This window comes from Polyodon spathula, chromosome 12, assembly GCF_017654505.1.
Source record: "Polyodon spathula isolate WHYD16114869_AA chromosome 12, ASM1765450v1, whole genome shotgun sequence".
Classification (NCBI taxonomy): domain Eukaryota; kingdom Metazoa; phylum Chordata; class Actinopteri; order Acipenseriformes; family Polyodontidae; genus Polyodon; species Polyodon spathula.
The window spans coordinates 6,219,701-6,247,165 of record NC_054545.1 but is presented as its reverse complement, the minus strand read 5'-3'; the positions used below and the strand labels follow the sequence as shown (position 1 = coordinate 6,247,165).

Sequence of the window (27,465 nt, the reverse complement as noted above, 5' to 3'; positions counted from 1 at the left end):
CTTTCTTTGCAATTTCTCTAAAGGAAAACCTACACTTTTAAGGGTTATAATGGTCTGTCCTTTGTTAATTGCTTTTTTCTCGCCATTATGATAGCAATATACTACTTCCAGCAATACAATACTGTCCAAATAATGCTTAAGAGGGTGTAGTAACACAGTCTGTTCCAACACTGCTTTTATGCAGACAAAGGGTTTGTAAGTAATCAACAAAAGTTGGGTCACCTGTAAGAATTGTTAGCATCAACTTTCAAGGCTTAATTTACTTCCATTGCTGCAGAACAGCTGTAAGTTGTTAACCCATTACTTGTTCCCTGAAAAAGGCCTTTTTGTATAACTCTGAAATGTACATTATTTTTCAGTTTTTGGTAACCTTAACTTTTTTTTTTTAACCTCTGGCAATTTACCTCTTACCTTTGTACCATTTCAGGTTATTCACTGGACCTGCTTAAATTTAAATAAAAACTGGAAAAATGGGTGCGTTCTAAAAATTTTGACCTGGGTAGTGTATATCAGCTCCAGTGTATGATAGATGTAAAAGATATTTATTTTATTGCCAATTGTGTCTAACTAAAATCTGCCTTTGAAGTGCAGTAGATACCCTCAGATCTGGATTAATATTACTGGCATTCTATTATTACGTTCTGAGGCAAACCAAGCGGTACTGTATGCAATGTGAGAAATTTAGATCTACTGACTAAATAAGATATTAATGACCTGCTACCTCGGCCCACAATGCATAGCTTGAGTGGAAAGTGGTGATCTTATCTATTTTGCATGTTTCTGTGAACTGAGACACTCTAGCATGTCTGTTGCTTGTCACAATATGTTGCAGATATATGTCTGTAGGCTCTATCAGTCATAAATTCTGCTTTTTGGCAGTTTTATGCAAGCATATCTGGGGGGTTGTCTTGAAAAGCACATTGGTCAATGTAGCCACTGTGCTGAGGGACAAGCTGGTTGCATGGGCATGCTTTCTTATAATTGCTCCTGAATAGCTGAACACACAGTCTACAGGCCTGGAGGTTCTGCCAGCATGTCACATGACCACATCATTTTGTATACATTGAAAACTCAATGGATTTTCAGTATTCAATTTCATATTCCCACTAATATGACTGTTTAATGCCTTTAAATCATCTCATATTTACTCGTTTATAGAGTAAAATTAATTGACAAATATGCTGGTGCCATTAGGTCACTAAGTTGAGTGTGCAAACTAATTTTACATGCAGTCTTTTGTAAAGCCTCTGCAGTTGAGCAGTACATTTATCTTCTGTGCTACCAAGTCCCCTGACATGTAGTTTCATCATACATAGCCTCACGATGCCCCATGTTTGCTTCTGCAGTGATTTTAATATATCAGCTGCAATGTTCTGTTGGTGGTCTTTCCTTAATAATAATAGTCCCACTCGTGGTCTCCACATGAAGAAAAGTTCTGTTTAATAAAATGTTGATATTCATTTAGTATTTATTTAGTTGGTTATTTATCTTGATATGTCTCTTGCCTTTATTTTAATATAGCTGTTCTGTACACTGAGGGAATTTTTTATTTATTGCATAGTTGTTTTTTGCAATATAGATAACCAGAATAAATTATCAGCCATTAAAATACATCTCTGTATACTTTGTTTTTTGTTTACTCAGCATTGCGGCCAATTGTTACATTGTAATATGAACTTCATAAAAATGTGCCTGGTAAAAGAAGTACGATTATTAACTTCAAATCAACGCATTTTCAAAGAAAGGCTATAACTACTATGATTGTTACAAGAGAAATATTTTGTATTGAAATATTTGTCAATAGCAGGACTATAAGCTAAAGGTTTATTGTTTGATCTAAATGGAGAGCTTAGCTTGTTGATAGATTAAGTGAAGAGTCATCATTAAAAAAAAATAAACAAGTGTGAAATATTCTGTGAGCCAATTAAATAAGATTTCTTAAACTGCACATGTTTTCAGACATTTTCAGGACAAAGAGCTGTGCTAGAATTCCGAGTTAAGAGTTAAGGATAGGGCTAAAAATGCACTGTGTGGAAAGTATATGATAGTGAAAGATTGCTATTTCTGAAAAGCCTTATAATATCTGCAGTATCATGGCCCTCCCTACATTAGGGATGCACATCGTTTTTAAATGCTTCTAAAGGAGACAGACACAGACCCTTTTAAAAGAAGACATATTGTATTTCCCTGAGATGCCCTTTGTAACACTCCTCTGTGGCTAATTATGCAAGAAACACATGCAAAAAAAGGATTCAGTTATTTAGTAACCTTGGGGTTCGCACATCTGACAGTGCTAGGAAGGTGGAGGTTGTTTTAAATTGTTATTGGCATTTCAGTGCTGAGTTTTGTATATTCAATTCCATACAGTCAGCATCTTGGAAATCCCTTTATATCACTAATAATCTCAAAGTCTGGAAAATTACTTAAGCTCTTTTGCCAACAATTTTGTTAAACATTCATGTTTTTTTCTGTTTAAAATATTTGTCATATGTTTGATGATTTAGTATAACACTTATTCGTAAGTCTAAATCTGTCTTATTATTATTATTAGTAGTAGTAGTAGTCTTCTTCTTCTTCTTCTTCTTCTTCTTCTTCTTCTTCTTCTTCTTCTTCTTCTTCTTCTTCTTCTTCTTCTTATTATTATTATTATTATTATTATTAGTAGTAGTAGTAGTAGTTGTAGTCGTAGTAGTATTATACTACAATATTACTGAAATAAAGTTGCAGTTTATTTCGTGTGTAACCTAATTATAAAGATAGCTGCCTGTGGCATTATATTTTTGAACATGAAAAAAACATATTGTGGCCATCAGCACAATTTTTTCATACAGTATGCAAATTGTAAAGTATTACAAAGTGTCTGTGCATGGCTAACATAAGCATGTCGGGACCAAATTACAGACCTAAATCTGATTGGGGCTGTCTTGTTAATCCTTAAGGTAAACACATTTGGTCTATTTGACTGATATTTTCATTGTTTATCAAGGTGACATTGACTGCTGTTAATGAAGAATATCACATCACTTAGACTGGCTGTGCACTTTGTTGATTAATAGTCAGTCTGGCATTGCAGGGATGATATATTTAACCCTTTCTCAGTGGCAAGGGGTGAAAATGCACCCCAGTGTGTTTAACATGAACATATCTCATAGCTCTTTGAAGATCTCGCTCATGCTTTATTTTAGGGCTACTTTATACGTTTATTAGCTGTTAACAACTTGCTTACTAACACATTAACAGCTAATGTTAATTTTGTGTTAATAGTTCAAATTAACCCATTTATAAACAATTCAAAATGTGTAATAAACTAAAATCTGATCTAATTTGCTTAACATGACAACAGTAACATCGTTAAAAGTGCCTTTCATCAAATTAGTCCAATCTCAGTGATACATACTCAGAACATAACATATAAGAGGTCAATTAGGGGGGAATGTACATTTTTTACATGCATGTACCTGCATAATCATTTTTTTTTTTCGTGTAACAAACATACCTGATATTGTGAAATATTGTGATATTCTTATATTAAATATAACAAAGCACTGTAACAAGGCAACAATCAATGGATTTTTTCAACTTCAGAATGGTGTAGCTACACACCACTGCTTTATAGTAACTGTCACTGTTCACTAGAGTGACACAGAATAATTAATATGGGTTGCAATTTGTTTAGTTTTTTCCCCAGGTGGCTGCAACCCTAGAAGACTACCTCTAATGATCAAGATTCAGCTCTGTATTCTCACTGCACATTTAATTCCCTTCTTAGGGCTCAATTGTAATACAAAAAGGGATTAAAATAACTCATCTTCTTCAGCTAGAAATAAGTATTATACTTTTGGAGAATAGTAGTTCATAGAATGAAAGGAAATAACAATGTCTCTTAGAAGTAAAAATGAAAGCTCTCGCATGCATATATTTTTTTTAACTCACTTTGTCTATCAAGGTCCCCCTCAGGTAACTCTACATGTGAAGCTTTCATGTGACAGCTCCGAGGATCAGAATACCACTGTTTTTCAATATGAATCAGCAAAATTAATACTTTGTAAGGACAACACAAATGCTTGTGTTGGACACCCCAAGCCTGCCCCTCAAAACCTTACTACTTGTGTACAAGAGCAATTGGCATGAACACAAGTTTACTGAAGCGTTTCTTTTCATGGACAGTGACATATTAGCATAACGCTAAAGTGACTTAAAAAAAAAAAGATCTAAAAAATAAAACCTAGAAGAATGACCTACCAACACCAGCAACATCAAAAGCCCTGGGGTCCCACATTTTTTGTTAACTACACCAATTCACCCGGTCCCCCAGGGTATAAAAAAAGCATTTCAAAAGCACACCTTTCCTGCGCAAAGGATTTGAACAACTGCAGGTTGGTTGTCCATTAATTAAGGGGATTAAGTGGGTTTTAAAATAGTGCAGACACAGACAACGCAATTACAATGTGTGCTATAAAATAAAATACAAATAAATACATTTAAAAAAATGGGATTTGTACACATGAATAAAATATACTGAAAATTGATTAACAATTGGAGGTGCAGTGTTCAGGATAAGGGGGGAACGAAGCTGCTACTTTGTTTCAATTTGATAATGAAATGCCTAGAAATATTCTAGAATACATGTGCAGTTGCATATATAAAGATGTGTGCAGAGAAATGAGAGGCTAACATAACGTGATAAAAACCTATAAGATTTCATACTTACCGGTAATCTTGCCCCACTACGGCCATCCTGGAAGTAAACAACACATTTATACAAAGGTCATAATAAAATGCAGTCCAATAAAACCAAAATAGTTCAGAGCTCAGTAAGATACCACAATGAAGGCCAAAGGTATTTAAGATGATACAATGTTTGCCATTTGCTTTCAGATAATAATTTATACAGCATATGAACAAAACCTGAAATGCTTTAGAGCTATGTAAAATCTAATTGTGTTTGTCCCTACTTGGAGACAACAGTAAGCAAAAAGGTTATATCAACAATATAATGAAGCTTTATCTTTATTAAACTCTTTGGCCTTAAATTTCCACATTTTTCCAAATTTTCCAAGTTTAACTATGGCCAGTCACAACCTAAGGCTTATTTTCTGTCAACATGTAAAAAAAAAATACTTTGACCCCAAGGGAAATGTGACAATTCACATAAGAATAAATAAATATATGAATAAAGAAATTAGTCAGTTGAATAACTGCATCAATGTCAGTAGTGTATCAGTGAATGGAAAATTATATCCTTGGTGACGTTCTTTAAAAGGTGCACCGTAGCTTAAAATGTGTGTTCTTGGGACATATTAAAATTGTAAATGATGTATTTAATTTCAGACAGGAAATTTCTGGAAAGTTTAAATATGTGTTATTCAACATTCTGCCATTGGTATTAACTTGGGGTGTGTAACGAACCCTGTTATTGGTAACCACAATCATACTAATACTCATATAGATCTTTGTACTTTATAACAAAAGACCATTGTGGCATTCTCAAACTGGATGGCTTGTTGGTTGAATGAAATCATTATGCACACAAGAAAGAGTGCAACTGTCAAAAGAAGAGAGATAGGAGGCATAGTAAGAATCAGAGTGGGGTTCTTGATAGTTGATATATATTTTTTTCTTTTTACTTCTGTCACTCCAGAGTTGTATGGTTTCACAACAGGAAGCACAGAGCAGATCAGTAGGTGACAGATTGAGAGCAGGCAGAACAATAATGGCCACCCCTTCCAAGGATCCATATCCATCTTCACCTTCCACCACTTTACACATGTGCAAGTGATTTGTGGATGCCTACCTCCTAGGTGATACATGGTGAGGTTATTATGCTGTTTGAGGTTGAGATTGAATCTGAGGTTCAGCTAGTTGTTATAAGGAACACTTTAGTTGGTCCTTCGCAGGATATGAATTAGCTGATGTGGCAGTGGCAGACACAGGATTTGTTGTTTTAGTGGGAATTGTTCATTTTCTCTTTGAAATATGTCATTTATTAGAGGATTTATTGGAGGATTTATTGAACGAATTGTGGACCGACTTGCCTTTTAATTAATAGCTAAATTGACCTTTCTATATATCATCCAGTTAAAGACATTTCTCTTGTTGGCTTGCCAATGAAAATGAAAAAGTCAGTACTTGAGTGCATTGATGTAGTAGGATTATTTTATAGAATGACAGAAGACAGTTAGAGCTGGAAGCTGTGGAAGTGAATAATTTTCTAATTATTCTCATTTTTTTAAATGTAAACAGAAAGTACACCCTGTCAAATATACATCTTTATAAGTGTGTGCATAAATAGTAATTTGAACAACAAAATAAAACCCCCCAGTTACAGCAATGGACACCAGTGACACAATATTCTACTTAAAAAAAAAAAAAAAAAAAACATTGTAATAATGTGACAAACTATGTACCAGTCATGACATCCATATCTTGCACAACAGAATGAATGCATCTACAATGTGTATCAAAAGACTGACAGATATAAAGAACAGCAATTAGAACTCATACCTTTAATATGTACCATGCATACAAAACATACATAATTGCAGCATAACCATAAGCTTGTATTGATTTTGACCCAGTCTTACCCTACTCTAGCCTTAATTGCTTGTTTCATTTTTAATGAATAATGTCAATAGCATTAAAAAGCTTTTTACCCCTGATAAAAGCATTGTCTACAAAAGCACAGAATGAAACAACCTTATTTACAAGGTGAAACAAAGTAAATGTGGAAGGTGCTTGGCTGTTCCCCAGATAACATGTACATTACACCATAACCGACTGTGGGATAGTCAACATATGCACACGTTCCAACAACACTTACAGAGATGACTTAGCCCATTATCCCTCCACAAATGTATATTTGTTTATAACGTTGGATTATGGAATTGAGGATACAAAATAAAAAGCCAAATCTGTTGTCTTTCTTTTTGTGCGCAATTTTACAATCACAAAGGAAGCGAATACCAAATTTAGACCTATTAGTTTAAACTATTATTTATTATAAAATTAAAAGACCATCTCTATCTAGTTCCAACCCTAGGATGAATAACCTTGTATCTGTTTAGTTAAAACTGAATCGTAAGGAAGAGCCTGTAGTTTCTAACTGTAATAGCAACGCCAGGGAATCAGAGGTTATATTGCTAGTTTATTTTATTTGATTACTGCTCAGTTGAATGGAGGTGGATTTGGCAAGAGTCTGAACTGTGCTTTGGAACACCTGTGTTTTGCAATTTATCTTAGCAGATTGATAAATCAATAAGGGATACAGTTAACTCAATCTGTGGTTAGTATTTTTTTTTTTTTTTTAAACTACCAGACAGACCTTGATTTCATCCTCATTGTTACGTGATTTTCAAGATATCTGAACACTGCAGGGAGCAACAGTTGCACTAGCATGTAGAGTTTCATAAGGATTTGTGCATAATCTCTTCACTTCAGCTTCCCACTGAGCTCACCAGTCTTGCCTGTAGGGTATCTCCTCATGGAGTCTTGCCCACCAGCTCTTCACTTGTATTAAAATGAACCAGCAATCTGTGTAACTGGAAAACCCTGAGAAGAGATATTTATCTTAACCCATTCATTCCTCCTCAGTTGGTTTCTTATTGTGCTGGTGATAGATTTTATAGAAGTGTAGATCTGGCAGGCATAAAGAGAAATGTGTTCCTTGCAAGTAATATGCTATGATATAATTAAATACATTGTTTTGTCTAATTGTTGATTAACGCCTAAATTGTTAATATTGCTACTTTTTTCAAACGGTCAGCCACATCTTTAGAAACATTTAACTTATCGTGCTTACATGTTACAGTTCAATGTTTCAATTTCAGTAAAAGGTGTTATGTTTTAGGGACTAGACAGCAATCACAGGAATGAGATTCCTAAAATAGATGTTAGAATCTGTAGAACACCTCTCAAAAACCCATGCATTCCTCCAATCCACTTTGTGGTAAAGTTACATAGTAAACAGTAGATTTAAATAACAGCATGCAAATCATGCCTAAGTGAGCGTGTCACTCATAAAATCAGCTACCTGTGCACGGAAGCTTTTATCATGCTGAACGGGTGAGTTTATCAGATAACTTTGTCTTCTCTGACATTTAAAAAATTGGTACTGTAGCTCAGGCAAAGACATCCACCTTCCTTTGTTAATGTATCAAATATGTTACTCGTGTCTATCTATCTTAAGACTAGAAACCTGAACACCTTTGAATTGACACTGAAATGCATTTGGGGTTTTTTCTTGTATTAACAGACCTATAACTTAGCATTGTAATTTAGTATTAATTAATATTTACAATAACTGGAAATATTTGATATAATTTTAATGATTCTAGAAGTTGACATACACTTAGTTAAAAATTATATATTTTGTGCAAATACAAAACAAACTGAGTGACTCAGTGCACAAATGTCAACATTTTTTTTTCAGTCTCATTATGATATTGCAGTTTTTATTGTTTAAATTAACCACTTAAAAAAATGTAACAAAATCATAGTTATTCCAAAATAATGATTTTCAGTTAAGTATATACTTCTCACCAGACGTTTTAATAGGTCTGATACCCAGAATGTAACCTCATATTAAGATAAAAGTCACTCTGGGCAGGCACAGACACACTGTCTGGAGCCGCTGGCAATAGCTTTCATTGATTAAGACAGAAGCAAGGCTGAATTGAAAGACATATTTACAAACAGAAACTGAAGTCAACACTGTGGGTAAATTGTGTGTGTGAGACAGTTTCGCACCAAACGGACTGTCAGTTTGGCGATTATCTTCTTTCTTGTCACGGTGAATTGTCTTATGCACACCTATACTGAATGCTTCTTTGTTGGTGATTGATGTTCTTTTTAAAAAATAGTCTCCTTTTGAACTCAATGATAGTCTTTGAGCTCAAGTTAAAAAAGACAAAAAAAAAGACATTTACACCTGTCTTTTCTACAGCAGTGTTTCAAATAATGCGGGGTTGGAAACATTTAAGGAATTGACTCTAGTGCCACAGACTACATTGTGATTAGTTGTAAAGCACACACAATCGACCAACATCACACACTTTTCTTCCTCATTGGATTTTTTTTTTCAGACAAGCAGAGGTGAATTTATTTAGGCTATTCAATAAAAATCTATTGATTGATACACTAAATACGTAACTTATTTTTAATGATTAAAAAAAAAAAAAACAGAGAAATTATTTCAGACACCTTGCTGATCTATTTTTTTATCATATAATATGTATATCACATCAAAATATCAATATCAGAGCCCTTCAGTAGTCAAAAGCTTAAAAACTTTATACAGGCTCCAAATGGCTTGTTCAAGGGTGTTTGGATTCCAGACGATACCAGCGCAATTCATATTCATCCCAGTGGCAACAAGGTTTACCAGTAAAAACGTTTTTCCAAGTCATTTTGAGAACAAAACAATGTATTGCGTATAGCAGGGCTGCCCATCAGATAGCTCTCCAGCCATATATTGCTTCCAAATATGTCTCTCTTGATTAAAACACAAAGTATCCTGTCCAAGGCTCTTCATGGGTTTGGAAAGGCTACAAGGGCAGCAGAGAGTATTTGGTAGAATCAAATATTGTAGTACCAATCCTGTTTGTCAAGTGGCTCACTGGTGTTTTAGTGATGGACTAACCCAGAATGATTTGCTCAACACAATAATTAGTTAGTTTACTATTGCTTTATTAAAGGTTAAATGAGAGCAAGCAATACAAAAAAGGTATTAAGCAGTCTTTAGTGCGTGCCCTACTCCATGAGAAGTGCTTTTCTCTGGCCGTCTGCCATCTTATAGAGGCACCGAATGCCTGGGTAACACACAATGTGTGCCACTGTGCCTCCTCCTTCCATAAATTACATTTGTTATTGGTGCTGCTCATTGAGTTAATGGACCCGTGTGGTCCGTAAGGGTGTCAGGTTAACCTGAAAACTGAAATCGATAATTGGGCCCACAATATCAAATCGATTGATAAAAAAATCGATATTTGGAGTTATTTTTGTTTTACCTACAATACAAAATAAGACACCTCTATATTATACTCTTACAATGTTTCAGTATCTTCGCAACCCTTTATGTTTAGAAAAACATCTGCATCTCCCCGCGACAGGTGATGGCAACTGGATGACGGTCAAAAGTCAAACTGTAAGTCCAAAAAGAAACAAAAACTATGTATATCCAATCCAGAGTCTATTCAAACTTACGTGTTTTAAATGTTGTTTGCAAGGAACACAAGCCTGTCGACCTGCTCTGGATCCATGGCTGCTCACTTTTTATTTACAATGTTTCCTGCTGTCTGGCACACACAGGTATATTTTGGCCAGTTGAGCAAGGTGTGCATATTTCAGGCCTGATTTTTTCCACCATTAGTGTGGATTGCTATCTGCTGAGAGTGGTGTCTCCTTGACATTGCACGCCACCTCCTGCATTAGTTGTATTTCGCAATTTTCTGTTTCTTCTTGCCCGCAGGTGTAAGTGTCCCCAAACAGGTCACCCATTGCAGTCAGCACAGTTTGTCTGCTAGCTTCTTTATTTTCAGAACTGCCACATTCCTTTACCAACCCAGTTTCACTTACAAAATGCTGTATCACTTCTGTTTGGATTTCTTCTGTACCTGACGCTTTTCTTGTTCAGATAAATGTATCAATCGGTATAATCGTGGGTCAAAGAATGACGTTTTGTTCAAAAGCATTAATGTTGATTGTCGTTCTTTGTCGTACCTCAAACTCAGATCACTGTAGATTTTGTTTTTCATCTCCTTTATTACAGGAATTTCAGATGATGCAAAGTTTTTAACTTGATTGATCAGGATATGCCGAAGAGGTAAAACAGCCGAAGCTGTGGGGTATTTGTCTGTTGATAATGCAGTGGTTGCCGTTTTGAATGGTTTCAGAGTGTCACGGATATTTTCAACAAACATCCATTTGTTCATGTCGTAGGTGCTTTTCCAGCGTGTAACACAGTCATTGATTAACTTGTCATTTTTTTAAGCCAAGCAACTTTTGCTTATCCTCCAGAAGACATCTCTCAGTTGGTGATCTATTGAAATGTGCAGCCGAATGTTTAAGTCAGGTAAGTGTTCTTTCAATCGGTCCAGTATTCAGTCCCTTCCATACAGCAAGGTTAATTGTGTGAGCCACACACGGGATGTTTATCAAATTGAGATATCCTTGTATTGCGTTGACGTAGTTCAGTGCATTATCAGTAGTGACAGCAATTACGGAATTATGCATATATTAAAATCATCCAGAATTTCTGAAATACACTCTGCAACATTTTCTGCTGTGTGACTTCCTCGAAGCTCTCTGGTCTGCAGAACAAAATCTTGCAGTTACCAAGAATCAGTAATGCAATGTGATGTTACAGTAACATAAGCATCGGTGGCTAAGGAGGTCCAACCATCTGTAGTTAAAGCAATGTCCTTACAATCATGCAGTATTTGTTTTACATTTATACGAGTGGTATCATACAGTTTAACTATGTTCCTTGAAATTGTTGTGTGACTCGGAATTTGGTATCTCGACTCATTTCACTGCAAAATTCCCTGAAACCATCAGCCTCGACAATGCTGATGGGTCTCATATCTTTGCAGATGAATTTTACAAGAGATTTCGTAATTGCTTCACTTCGTTGACCAGGTAATGCAGCAGCAGAGGTTTGTTGAAAAAACGTTGTCATTCGTGGTTGTTTAGGACACCAAAGCCCAGCCGTTTCTGATCCCTCCTCCTTACAGTGTATTTCGCTGCACTCGATGGGGTGGTGTTTTTCCAAATGGCTTCTCATGTTTGTTGTATTTGAATTGTAGCGAAGTTTGTGTTTGCATAATTTACATACAACATTTTTTTTTATTTTCAGTCTGTCCTCCAATCATCCAAAAAAGATTATACCAGTATTTGCTTTTCATACTGGGTAGTGTAACAATTGTCTGCTCAGAAGCACTTCTACCCGTCGTGTTATCACTTTTGGCAGACATCTTTCAATTATGAAAACAAATCGGAAGAGAATTAATCAGTTTCGCCCTGCACTTGAGGGTATTAGTGTCGGGTGTTTAAAGTAGCCATCTTGGTGGCGTCCTGTAATTTAAATGCCAATAGGAAGTTCGGGGCAACATTAAGTTTATAAATTCCAGAAATGTACTACACTTTGCCATTATCGATGATCCAGTTTTATTATTGATTATCGTAATAAGTAGGAAAATCGATAAAAATATCGATTTTCGATTTTATCATTGCCCTTTGTAACCAGGAGGTCCACGGCATTCATTCCCCGGGTCTCAATGGCATTTAAACCTATTTAAGGTTTAACATTATGCAAAATGTAACAGATTAACAACAAGTCAGCAGCTACATGAGACAATATCAATTTAAGATTTTTTTTTGTTGCATGGATACACAGGCAAATGGGTTGGAAAGTTAAGGCAGTTTAGCTTTTGTATTAATGGCCTGAATTATTGTGTATGGAATTTTGAAACTGTTAAAAGGTCTTGTTACATGTTAACAAGGTGATTTAAATTATATTAGAACCTACATTAAACTTACCAGAGGTCAAAGAAACAAACTCAAAACTAAATTAACCATTAATTGGCTTAATAATTTGTAGCCACAGAAAACCTTTAAAAAGGTTTACATTGTTAACCTCATAGGCTCAACACAGAAAGCCAACAGGAGACATATTTTATGCATATTATAATGAATATAGTATAGTATATTAAAAAAGCAGAAAGGTGATGAGCTGGCGTTCATAAGTCTCTGTTCTAAGAATGAAATCTCAGCAGGGCCACCATAATTAGTCTGATCATAGCCTTTTTTTTTGCTCTCAAATGTGTCAAATTTCTTTTCACAGTAGGTATATATTTCATTCCAAGTTAATAATACTGTTGTGTTCACATAATGGGTTTAATTATTTCTAAAGTAACTGCTAACAACCTAGATCAATATAGAATACAAAAATATTTGAAATGTAAAGCTGTATTCTGTGTGAAATAAAATATCTGATATTTAAATGACATATTGATATTTAAATACATTAATGAATGCATAATAAATAAAGCTAAAACACTGAAATAACTAGTGTGAATCAAATATTTACCCCAGTTTCTAGTTCAGTCCACTTTTGACCAGGTGAAGCAGTTGGTTTGGGGACAGATGTGTCACTGTCGTTGACCTTAACCCAAGTCCTGGACAGTATTTTCACTGCCAGGGAGGGGCTGGGTTAGATAATGTAAGGTAATACTGATACGCTCATTTACTGGCATCATTTTTATTTCCGAAAATTAATGACATGCCTTAGAACCTGTTTTGTGCCAGTCCTTTCTCATCCTAACAGAGCTTACTGCTACTGTTGGTTGATGCACACATTTTACTTACACAGAATCAAAGGAAGCACTTTAGATTATGAAACATACTGTACATAACTACTAGTATGTACCAACATTATAGTAATTACCAACTGTTGCTTACACGTTGGTGGAATAAGTATATTCTTCAATGGAACTGTCTTGTGCCATTGTGTTTCTATGTGATTACATCAGGAAAGTTTTTCACAGAACCATTTCCATGGAATTACACAGTAGCTACTGTGTAAGTGCAAAATCTATTGAAATTACACAGTTGTTACCAAGCAATTATCTGGCTATTCACACCCTGTAATGTAAAGTGTGTTTATTTATATATTTAAGGTAGCACAATAATGGGTTTTGATTGATAGATAATAAGATTCTAAAAAGCAATGAACATCTGATTTTAGAAATAATCCTAAAACTAAATGCACCATAACTAAAATCACAAATCATAAAGATAACGAGCAGCCAATTTGTATGTCTACAGGAAGCATTAAACTAAGCACAGTCGCAATATAAGTCTGATCATAGTCTTATTTACTCTTCAAATACGTAAAGTTTCACCCTTAGTACTTACAACATTTGCTGTCAGAAAACATTGTTTCCAATGTGAAAGCGACAATTGGCTAAATGATTGATAAGTTGATGATCATTGAAACCTGTTTTAGACCTTAAATATTGCCTCAAATAATTAAAACCTCACCTAATGATGACATGAAAACGTTTTATTTCAATCTAGACTTTCAATCACATTATAAACTTGATGATTATTATGAGCCTTATTTATATTGTGCTAATTAAAATGTTCAAGTCCGTGGAACTAGTGCCCAGAGTCACGTTGTCTGCCTGAAAACAGTGTTCCAACCAATTAAGCACACTGAGATGTGAAAAAGTTGACATTTGAGAATGACACCCATGACTTTTTTGCTATAACTCAATTCATATATGTATTTATGCAAATTATTGTTAACAGGATGATTAAATGTTTTTGGTTTGGAGGGACAAACTAATGGAAAGCTGCATAGAAGGAAAAAAAAAAACTTAGTTTACCATAGTTTTAATTAGATTAATGTTAATGATGGCAACTTCATATTATTATAATTAGACTTTTAATTAAATCAGGTCTGTACACACCAGGTGGACAGAATCACATTTTTTGTTGTGGTAAAGCCTGGTAGTAGTACAGTGCTCTCTCGTTAAAAGAGACCCTTTATACCACAGGTTATAAGGTGCTGTGTTCATGGCTCCCATTAGTTTTTGTTTTCTCTTCTTCAGAGTTCTTTAAAAATAACAGTAACCAGGAAGATGGGTCTATAATGAAAGTAAACAAATTAACAAGCCCTTATAAAAGTATAAAATTGATTTTTATCCTTTAAAAAAAAACTCAGTGGGCTTGATCACTGGTGTGCCCTGTATTGATCTGGATGATGATATGTCGGTGTGATATTAAATGTTTTATATTACATTTTTTATAAGCTTTATTTAAAAAAAAAAAAAAAAAAAAAAAAAAGACTTTTTTTTTACTTGCATTCTTACACCTGCCAGCTTGCAACAAAACTGTATGCTAGAACTAAAATATTTATATCAGTTAACACTAGACCTACCGCAGCTACACCTATACCTAGAACTACCATGAGCAGGTCATTTAAACGCTGTATTAAAAACAACATAAATATTACAATGAAAGAACAAACAATCAGATACAAGTCGTAGTTTTATTCAGACGCGTCATACAAAACCTCTGCATAACCTTACATAACAGATAGTAGATGCCTGAGTTACAAAAGGCTGATTGAATTACAATAGACAGCTTAGATTACAAGACACCATAGATGAACAGACTGATCGACTGATCTAATCACAGTTCAAAACATCAGCCAGCAGTCTTGACTGATAAATAAGAAATAATAAAATAGAATACTGCACTGTATAAGCAAAATACAATTGTGTTCTATGTAGTGGTAAATTTGACAGGTCTGCTATTTCTAGGTATGAGGGTATTATATCTCCCTTATTTTTGCGCCCACGTCTCTTTGTCAGGATAATAAACACATATATTTAGAAAAAGTCATAAACGCACAGCCCCGTATCTGCCAGACACATGGAGTAAATTAAATTTTAAAAAATGTAAATGGTCAAATTGACTGCCTTGGTAGTTCTTGTGTTAAATGGTCCTGGATTTTCAGTGTAAATCTAACAACTGATTGATTCTCAGAACAATAAGTTACCTGCTGCTAGGAATGGGTTTAGGTTTTTATTGCTAGATTTATACCACTATTTATATTCATTGCCCCTCTGACAGAGAAAGAATGAATCTTGGTTATAAATCTCCCTCCCGACCTGTGAGGGTCTGACAATTCATTCCAGGGAAAGGTGAAAGTTGGCCAAGTTGGCCACCAAGTCATCGCCCCAGACGGGGAGCAATGTGGCAACCGCGGATTGGAGGAAAAATAGTTGCACTCGCTAACCAAGGGGGCATGGCTGACGGTACAAAAGGGGACGTGGCTAAGCGATCTGTTCCTTTGTTATGGTTAACCGCTGAAGGAGAGTAAAGAACTAACCATGAATGTTTAGTGTGTGTTTGTTTTGTCATTTCTAATTGGACTCGTTTGTTCTTATTAGATGGCTAACACGTACTGGGAGCTGTCGCTTAAGGCCAGCACCAACCAGGACAACACTTCACCACTGTGCACAAATAAAGTGTACTTCACCACTTGAACATTAACACTCACGCTGGACATGTGATCGTGTTTGTGTCTGTGTGTGTGTTTATTATTTCACAGTTTAATACTGTGCAGTACACATTGCTGTGTATTGCCTGGGATTATTATTTACAGTCGCCACAACCTGGATTAAAACAGAATCCAATAAAGAAATGTTTGGCCCATGAACTTTGTTGTCTGCCATCTGTTATGCACTGCATCACTTCTACACCTGCGCACTGCAAACCACTTTGCCACAGCCCCCCTTGCTAATTTGAGCACCTAGTCTTCTATACTCCTTTCAGCATTTGGGTGTAAGATTTATAATTTTTTTTTTCTTCTAATATATACACTATTATGATGTGCATGTAGTGGTTAATTGATGTATAGTTTGTTTATGCTGTATGATACAGTAAAGCAGTATGTAGTCTGTCATCTTGATTTTGCTAGCACACACATAAAAATGGGCCGAAATTTTAACTGGGCTGGATTACACTCAAAAGGCCTCATAAATAAAATGTTCACTCTCCGCTTCTCTACATGAGCACCATGCAATTACAACAATGTAACTATCACAAAGTGCGTCTGAATGCCCGTCTGTCACAAAGTATTAGGTTAACCTCACAATTCCCAAAGCACTGTATGTGAGCTGGCAACTTCATCGTGAATTCTGCTGTATCGCTTGAGTGCCTATCTTTGAAGCTGAAGTGCGACCTGCAGTCACCTTCCATTTTTCACTTTCACTCAGACACACACAAATGCAGAAATGCCCCGTCAAGCTCAAAACAGGAAAGCTTAACCTACTGATATTTTACTTCATGGTAAAGACATCTTAAACACAATGGCATTTTTTACAACTAATGCCCTTCAAATAGAAAAGTGTTAACACTGTTGTCTTTTTTAAATAACAAAATACAGTAATAACATGACCTATATATATATATATATATATATATATATATATATATATATATATATATATATATATATATATATATACACACACACACACACACTTATTTATTTATTTATTTAAAATTTCAAAAACATTAAAGTAATGGTCAGATGAGCTCCATCATTTTCACAACTAAAACAAGCTATGGAAAGTGTGGGTGGGATCAAGTACTCCATTAAAAGTATCTTGGCTACATTAACTCAGTTGCTGTGATTTATTTGTGAAGGAGACTGTATGATGCATAGGGTTTTGATGATCCAAGTAGAGGATCTTAATACTGGCTGTCAGTAATGCTATATTAATGGGGTTCCCCCTAGCAGTGATTTATTGACCCATGTATTAACATTACATCCCACAAAAATACAGGGAGGAGGTATTTAGATCTGACACCCTAAAGATAATTTACATAGCCTTTGCTATTTTACCCCAGTGTGTTAAGTTATGCGGTGGGGATGCTTAACGTTTTCGATTATAAAAAAGGGACTTATTGTTTATTTGTCAGTGTGCACTACCTATCAAATGTGTTTCTGTTTTGTACTCCGTCTCTGTATATTAGACTGTGAGAGTGGGTTGCTCCTCGTTCACTTTAAAATCAATGCGACATTAATGCTTTTAAAGGAAATTAGATTTTAATGTAATTTAATTATAATTATGCATCTCGTACATGCAGCAGCTAGTGCTGTAAATTACAATAGATATATATTTTTTTTATAAAAAAAACACCTGTTTAACATTTTAAGCCAAATAGGTTTAATTTGACAGTTTAAGGTCAAATAGGTTTAATTTGACACAACTACTTGTCCTGGCAATTAATATAGTTGAAAATTAAATGAAAAAAAAAAATTATATATATATATATATATATATATATATATATATATATATATATATATATATATATATATATATAAACAGTATTATGGAAGAACCATCTTGTAGGCAGATTGTTAATATTGTTAAACTATTTTATTTCCTATACCATACTGTGGAGGCCTGCAAACAGCTACTGAATGAGTCAATGAGAAACCCAGTTGCCCTTGTTAGGGACGGTAAGTAATATTTGGAGGAGTGTAAAGCAAAATCCAGATAGCTGTATAACAGACTTGCACCGAATGCAGTACCAGCCATTGCATCTCCCTTATAAACCATACAACTGTAAATAAGAATTTACAATAAACAAGCTTTTTCATAGAATTAATTTCTTTTCTGATTTTGGTATGCAGGTCTGGCATTATGCTTAACTGTAATTTAGTTAGAATACCTGCATTTTTAAAAATACAAATTCTGGTAACAACAAAATAATTACAGCAAGACTTGAGATGGGGATTATATTTCCCTTTTGTTGTCTCTCAGGCCCTTAAATGTCTTTCTATCTCTGAATAGATTTTAATGAATAATTCATCTCAAATCTAAAACAGTACCACTGATTTTCTCAAAAAAAACAAAAAAAAAACAGTAAAATTGGTGATGGTGAGTTTGTTGCAGGATAACCTCACTCAGGCTACTTACTATATGCGCGAGAACCAACAGCAATACTGATACAACTAGCTTTTACTACTCATGCAGTCAGCTACCTCAATATTCCTTCTAGCTTTGTACAGTATGTGTTGATCATACAAATACTTTTTAAACATCTCTTGGATGGGGGATGAAGAGCATATGTTTTTTGGAAGCGCTTAGCCAATGCATAAAAAGTCAATGCCCTTGCTCTCCTTTGACATGTGCACTGGGATTGTTAACTTCACTGCATAGTCCCATTAAGCATGTTTGGAAGTCTATAACATGCAGGGTTTGAACCTGTGCCCTTCAGTCTAACAGCTGGCTGAGTTTGCTGCTTAGCCTGCACACAAACCTATATAAACTGTTTCAAATTAAATGTCATTGTGCCTTGACAACCAAGTAGTCATTTGAAACATTATTCTGATGGTTGCTCTAATATAAAAAAATATGTAATATTGTTTTGCCATGTTATTTCACAAGAAACCATGTACTACATACAAATGTATGCTAAATGTATGCATACAAATGTATGCTATGCTGAATATCATTGTTTTTTTAAATAAACAACTAACAGAGAGTTATTAAAATGTTAATCCTTTGTTGTCCTATGTCGGACCCAGTCCGACATCATCAAAAAGAAGTAAAGCACAGGTCTCTAGTCGTTTTTTCTCTGGAAAAAGCAAAGAAAACCTTTCAATGGCCGAGTGAGACCAATAGGTTAACATGGACTTAAGCAAAGAAGATAACAGTGTGTATATATAGTGTAGTGAGCACGGGGGAAGGCAGCAGCACAGCTTGTAGGTGACATAATCACATACAAAGACATAAGTATTCGTATAAGTTTCTCTATTCGTTTATATTCTCGTATCCGAGAAATGTTTTAGTGCAAGAGGTCCCAGGTTCGCGCTCGCCCTCCGCCTGTGTGTGGATTGCCTCGCCCTATGTGATGCGCCAATCTGCAGGAACCAAGATCACTACTATATATAATATATATATATATATATATATATAATATTATATATATATATATATATATATATATATATATATATATATATTTCGTCTAGGTTTTCCTGATTCCATTTAACAAACTGAATTGAAAAATGTGTTCTTTAAAGCAGGCAAAACGTCTGTCTGGCTTGGTAATTATGAACTTGAAAAGTCATTTTATTGGTCTTGGATCTAATGAAACAGCCATGATGCAATTGGAGGAGTCTGTGACTACTGATTTACTTGCATCTTTACTTGCATCTCAGCTTTTGCACCACTTCTAAATTATTTTCTTAAGAAACTGATTCTGACTGTCTTGACGAGACTTTGATTTTGCCGACCTTCTGAGCTGGAGCTGCAATAAATGAATCAATTATGTCCTCTTAGCAATGTGAATTTTTTCTTTTGGCAAATGGGTTTTTAATGCACCTTTAGGATATTCGGTGGTGACAGAAAGTGATATGATCTGTCTTGTTAAGTTACCGGAATGATATTCAGCAGATCCTTGTGCTGCTCAGAGCTGAGAATATACTATTATATACTATATGTTTTTCCCATTAAAACCTTTTACATCAGAAAAGCCCAGACATTCCCAATCAAAAATTTAGATTTGTTTGGTTTTTATTGTATTTTATTTCTGTAGATTATCAATGAAGATGTATTTGGTATTTGTGAGCTATAAATTGCCCACAACATTGAACTTAAATTTGGTCATTAGATTAAAAAATGTTATACAGATGCATTCTGAAACTGCAGTTACAAGCTACACAAGTCATTAGGCAGGGTGAAGGCAACCTATATGTATTATTCTTAGCATGGATAGACCATAATTTAACATGCACAGAACACTGCATTACTGCCCCCTAGTATTGATTCACTTTTATTAAATAATAATTAGTGATAGCAGTCTTTAAAGTGAAAACAAACTATAAACATTATACATGTTAAATACTTGAGTATGTCAGTAAAAATTACAGCCAAAGATTAGAAAGTCTGTAAATCATAAGGTAAATGACATTCAGGTATAACTATTATTACTATTATTATTATTATTCTTAAGCGGGGGAAGCACTAACAGAGTGTTCTCGGAATTGCATATTGTACAAGTTAAAACATATATGTCTAAAATCAAGTTCATCAGATGGTCATGTGGAATGTCATCTGCAACAGGGGACAGGTGAACTGCATCACAAGGCAGTCAACGGCCTGAAGAATATTGGCCACCGTGACAAGCTTTATTGGTTGCTAGTGCTGTGGCCCTGATTGATGTGGCCATTAAAGGTTTAATTACGGTTTCAAAGTTGAAGGTTTTATATATTCAGACAGGAGCCCTTGAGGAACATACCTCTTATTTACAAGAGAGTCCTGGTAGGTGGTAGCAGTACAAAAGATAATTATACTCAACATGTTTCCCATAAAAACAGCCCCATTTATCACTGGTGTTGTTAGTGGCCATAGCATGAGGTAGGAGCAATGTAAAACAATGTAAAGGCTGTAGTACATTATAGCAAGCTGGTTGAAGTAGGGGGGGGCATTTGTTTACAGCATAGTTAGGGCTTCCAAGACCAAGAAGCAATCTAGATATGTTTAGATGGATAACAGTGAGAAGATAGCAGAAGTTAGGGAAGAAAGAAAAAATAATACATTCAAATGTTATCCCTATAGAGCAAATAACAGGCCAGATAATGAAGACTTGGTTAGTCTACAAGCTAAAACATTAAACAGACGTTTTAGATGATGAACTGCACTGTAGCTAGACTCAGATTGTGATCATATTCACTCAAATTAATAAACTAAATCATCTTCAGCTAATTTGGCCCATTTATGGTATGCATTTACCATGCTTTTAATCAAACTTGTCTTTGCTTTACTACAATATTCTATGCTTTTACCACAGCAAGTGTTTCTGAGGGTACATGCAAACAAACTATTTGCAAAAAATGGTTATATGCTGCTACTACTACTACTACTACTACTAAGGGATCATTTCTATAGTTTGTTACTAGTGAAATGCGTTTCTAAAGTGTCTGGTCTTGCTAACCATGTTGAGGAGTTACAGTGTTCCCTTCTGAGCGCGAAGCGGGTCTTGAATGCTACTTTACTGTAGCTGTTCCTGGCCACTGATGACCGTTCTGCCCTACTTCGGGGGTGGAGGAAGAGAACACTAATACTACTACTACTACTACTACTCAGATACATTAATCCTGTCAGATGAAGACAACAGGTGGTAAAAAAACAAGATTCTACCACCATAGGTCCTGCTGTACCATTAATCGATCAATAGGGCTATAATTTGTCTCAAAAGGGACATCCAACACCATTTGACAGATAGCGTCTATCCATTTTTCATTCTTTTTTTTCTGCAGCAGCAGTAGCGTCAACTGGTCAAGTGACTCTGTGCTTGACACTATATCAATCAATATAATTCACAGTATCTATATTGAATTAGTCAGAGACCCAGTTTCCACTGAGCCTTTAGATGGCACCACTGTGCAGGCTGATCAAAATCAAATGACATGCAAACCTTATAAAAACCAAACAAAAACGCCATTCCTTTCAATGGATATTTACACTTTTTTAAAACATTAATCTAATGATACATTTCACTAGAGCACATATTCTTTGCAGATGTATTTTGCAAAACTTTAAGTACATTCCGTCAATAATAGATGCCATACAAAACCAGATTTACCCTACTCCAAATTTGTCTTTGCATTCTGTTCACGTCATTCCTGCCAGATTTACACTAACTGAAACTAATCTGCTTGTTGTTTACCTAAAGCACACCTTTAGTCAGTTCCATCCCACACATGTCCCATTAGTGGAAACTTCAGAGAATGTGGGAAGCACAATATTGTTCAGCACTCATTCCTTTTATTCTGTGGAGCTGTACAAAATTGTAGTTAGTGTTTTCATTTATCAAACAGAACAGCCAAACTATCAAATAAGATTTGCCAGAATAGTTCAAACTTGCAATTGAAGTCAAATCTAGAGATGTATCCAGCTCTTAACACATCTTTAAAAATATGTATTGCTTTTTAAATGGTTTTAAATGTGATGGAGCTTTAACATATTTTATTTTTAAACAAATGGAAACCAATTAAGGCCACTTACAGTTTCTGGTTAGGTAATTACATTGACATCCCTTTTCCTGTCTGAAATATTACATTTCTGTAAGCTCAGACTCACTATTAAACATCACTTTACTGCTAAAGTTTTGAGAGTTTGTTTTGTTGCAGGTCTTTTTAGCCAGTCATACGTATGATGTTATTTTGTTTGTGACTGTGACAGAGTGAAGACCCTGCACATGAGTGTCCTCTTTCACATTGTTATTGTATTTTAGGACATGGGTCACAATGATCTATTCCTGCATGGAAATACATCCCTGGCTATAGAACAGAGGAATCTGTGGCCTTGATTGGCAAAGTATTTAAGTGTTTATGGATTAAATCGATCCATCGTGTGGAAATAAGGGAAGCTACAGAAAGCCTGAAAGAGAGAGAGGACTGCCAGCAAGCTGTGCTGGCAGGTGATACAAAAGCGCTTACAGCTGCAGATTCTTGCCTTGGACTACCTTCTTTCACCTGCCTGACCATCATGTGAGAGTAAAGGTTACAGAGGTCCTTCATAGAGTTCTGTAAAGTGAAAAATACAAATATTTTGAGAGGAGGGGCCAGATTTTTTATTTATTTATTTATTTATTTACAAAGTCTGAATGCCTTTGGGTGCAAAGTTTCTTGTACTATTTCACATCTGACCTAGTCTTGCCTGAATCACCTCTCTTTCACTAAATTACATTTGCTTGGATGTCAGCAGAGCTTCTAATATAATTTAAAGCATCTACAGAGTTCCCTTTCCTTATAGAAATACCTCCTTAGTGACCTCATTATAGGTTTGATCAATTATTAACACCAGAGAGATAAACTGATAGAACCCCTAGCAGGTAAAATACCTCAGTCACATGGTGGGCACATAAGGTGATATAGTGCTGTATTCAATTTGAGGAGGGTCATTGATGTCTTCAGTGTATTCAGTTTGTAGCAGTAATACACAATTTTGCAGAAGCTGATGAAGGTCACATGTTTTTTTTGTTTTTTTTTAATAAACCAAAGATGTCAAACTATACTGTAAGATAAGTCAAAATTGACAGATGACTTATTAAACTTAGTGTGATATTGTATTTTACTTCAATCTGCTTTATGTACTTTTGATTTATCCGGATAAACCCATGTGCAGAATAGAAAATATATAAGGTGTGGCACATACAGGACATTGCATTGCATCACCCTATAGAATTAACCAATGCTGCTTCATAAAGTCAAATGAAACCTGCTGAATAATGTTACGTTAACATACTGAATTACCTATCGCTTTGTATATTTCCATATACTTAATGAAAAACTGACCAAAATTTAAAAATTAGTCATTTTGAAATCTAGGATAACATATTGTTATAACTACTCTTATGGTTTCCGGTATGCTTGATGTTAAATTAAACTACATTATGTTCATAATTTTTTTTTTTTTGTTTGTTTGTTTTTTAATTTTTTAACTGTCTCAATCCTACCATTCCAAGTGATGCACTTTTAGTAACACTATACTAACTATTTTCTGCTGTTACAAAACCAAAATGCAATTAACAGGACAAATTAACATAACAAAAACACCATTCCATGTGGCTCTGTAGGAAAGTTCTCATTGCCGTTGCACATGCTACTCTCTACCTATTCTGTGTAAGAATACACAATTTAAAAAAAAAAAAAGGCACTTACATTAAAATGAGACAAGAGAGACATACTGTATTTAATAACAAAAGTGCTGCTTCAAAATGTCTATAGCCTACATTAGTGCCATTAACAAGAGCAGAATAAAATAGAGTCCAAAGAGTCCTCACAAATGCAATTAGTGATAAGTCCATACAATAGATATTTTCTGGATATTAATCAAAGTGACTAATGAGATAAATATGAATAAAGCAATAATGTTAGTGTTTGAGGGTACTACAGTTCTTTCCAGCTGGGAGGTGTCATTCTTGGCCCAAACAAAAGCGCATTATGGTCTTCAGATTCAAAAGATGACCTTAAAAAGACTAAGGACAGTCATTTACAAATATATTCATGCCGATGTGCTTCATGATATAATCACAGGTATAGACTTTTCTAATTTTACCATATTGAAGTTTGCTATGATTTAACCATCATATGTAGTTTGCCATGGTTTTTACACTTTACCATACTTACAATATGTGCCATGCTTTTCTGTGCTTTACCGTGAGCCTTTGAGAGTGTTATCACTATTATTGTATTATGTTTAGCTTCACCTCATTACACTTCTACTGTGGTATGACATGCAGTACTACAATAAAAATAAAAACTCATTCAAATGAAAATGTAAGGCAGGAGCTTCTAATTTTCACCTGCTGTCAGTTATCATCTACCTCCTATTTAAAGCTTAGTTACGCATATCTCCCTTGTCCAGTGTTTTGCTTTTTCCTCCTACCCCTTTTGTATCATGTGTCTCCGTCGTCAGTCCCCACAGTGATCTCACTACCCCGACCTCAGTCAGTGGGGACCCCCGGCCACACCTATCCTTTCGCAGGTCATGCGCTATTTCTTACCTCAAGACATAGGCTCAGTCCTTTTCTTCCTATTGTTCGCGCGGGACTTAGCCTGCTATGTGCTTAGCACTCAATGTACTAACTAACCTTTCTACTCTTCTGCCCTTTCATTTTCAGGTTTGCATCCGCTACCTATTACATCCTCAAGGGATTCAGGTTTGCATCTGCTAGCTGTTCCATCCTCCATCCTCGAGGGTTCAGGTTTGCATTTGCTACCTGTTCCATCCTCGAGGGATGCTGTGCACACAGTCTTGGAACCCACGCCTCTCCTCATCAAACAAGACAGCTTTGTTTAGGGTTACTTTACTGTATCTTTAAATAAAATGTACATGGAGACATGTACACTACTTGTTGTAATCCACAGTCTCTTGGGCTTATGTATTAATCCAACTGGAATGACTGCATGAAGTCCCTTGGAATAGTCTGCCAACGTCACTTTATGATTGTTGAGCCAAAAGGGGGTTTCTTAGTGGGCTGCTAGCACTTCTGTTTTTTTTTTGTTTTTTTTTAAACCTGCTGATGCATTGTCACCCTGAGCTGTGCACTGATCGCAAATCGGGTTGTGTATTTCAGGCTGTGAAGCTGACGAGCACCACATGCAGTGGATAGATTGTTCCTATGAGATCTGATCTAAAACCATGTTGCAAATCTCCCTCCCACACCATAGCTGCTTCATATTAAACATGTGTTGACCCTCTCAATTGAATTAATTCCCACTTAAGAGAAGGTTATTTTCTGTCTAACTATAATAATGAGACTGAAAATACAAATCCTCATCAGGGTAAAGAATTGGCAACACCAATAAGGATTTAAATAACAAGTGAAAAGGCTGATGATGAACCACTGCAGCAGCCCTGGCAAGGATGTACAGTAAAGACAGTGGATGTTTGAAGTTTAATTTAAGACACTGCTAAACTGCAAACTGATAGTTCAGACAGAGTTGTTATTATTATTATTATATATCTTCTTCTTCGCATTTTCCCACTTATGTGGGGTCTGCTTGTTTGCACAGATTTCTCTACTTCGTATGGTCTGCGGCGTCTTGGTGGGTGACTTTTGCGAGGCGCCTTCCACATTCAATTCGAGGGCGGTCTTTGCCATTGATGTGTCATTGCTGCGGAGCACTTGTCCATACCGTCGCAGGTGTGATTCCCTCATTTTCTCAGTGATTGGGGCGACAGTGTTTTTCGCACCTCTTCATTCATGACATGGTCTAGTCTTGTCAAGCCGAGGGTCCATCGCAGCATCTTCATTTCCATCGTATGGAGTGCCTGTTCATGTTTCTTTGTCTTGGTCAGCATTCAGTTCCGTATAGGGCCACTGGTCTGACCACTGAGTGGTAGGCTTTGGATTTTAGGTGCAAAAGGATCTTGTTGTCGCACAGTACTCCAGTGACCTGCCGCCATTTCATCCAAGCGGCGCTGACTTGTGTCTTGGCGTCTTGGACGGTAGTGCAGTCGGAGTTGACACATCAGCCTAGGTACTTGAACTGGGTTACGTTGTTCAGTTGGACCCCACCAGCTGCGATTGTTCCATTGGTTTGATCACCACATTCCAGGTAGCCAGTCTTCTTGATGTTCAGTTTCATCCCGAATCGTTCAAGGCGCATCTTCCACTCCTGTACTTGCTGTTCGAGGCCGTGTCGCGTTTCACTTGCTATCATAACATCGTCGGCATACAATAGCGTCCATGGATGTCTCGTTTGGATATCTTTGGTCACCATATCCATGCAAAGTATAAAGAGCAGAGGATACAAGGCTGAGCCTTGGTGGACGCCAACATTGATTGGGAAGGTGTCTGAGGTTCCAGCTGCGCAACGTACTGAGCTAGTAGCCTTTTGGTACAGGAGCTTTGTCCAGCTGACATAGGCTTCGGGGGCGTGGTGCTGTCGCAGCACCAGCCAGTTGAGATTGTATGGTACCCTGTCGAATGCCTTTTCCAGGTCGAGAAATGCATGTGGATCGTTTTCCTCTTCTCGTGGTGCCTTTTGTGGTGAACTTTTCATCTTGTTGATGGCGGTGGTTACTTCTGCGATTGTGATGGTGGGTACTGGGCCGGAGATGGTATCGGCTGCTGATAGTGGAGGATGCGGAAATTCCTCGTTGCATATTTTCTCGAAGTAGTCCTTCCAGCGCTGGAGGACGTCTTTTGGCTTCTGCAGCATCTGCCCATTTTCATCTTTGATGTTGATGACGTGTCCTAGGTCTTGTGTGTCTAGATCTTGTTTATATATACACACACATACATACACAAGTGTCATTAAAATATTTCAGAAATACAGAACAAAAATTCATGTTGAACTAAAATTGCATTTCCAGTTGGCCTGCTGCTTTTTTTTTTTGGAAACAGATGCCATTCTTAGTGTCA

The 27,465-nt window shown here is 35.9% G+C and overlaps 1 non-coding gene across 1 annotated transcript; it reads left to right on the top strand.

Moving 5' to 3' along the window:
- The first annotated feature begins 21,445 nt into the window (after positions 1–21,445).
- Positions 21,446–21,653, top strand: LOC121325060. The gene has a single exon (XR_005951297.1). It is a non-coding gene; the product is annotated as a small nucleolar RNA U3 (small nucleolar RNA).
- Positions 21,654–27,465: the final 5,812 nt, after the last annotated feature.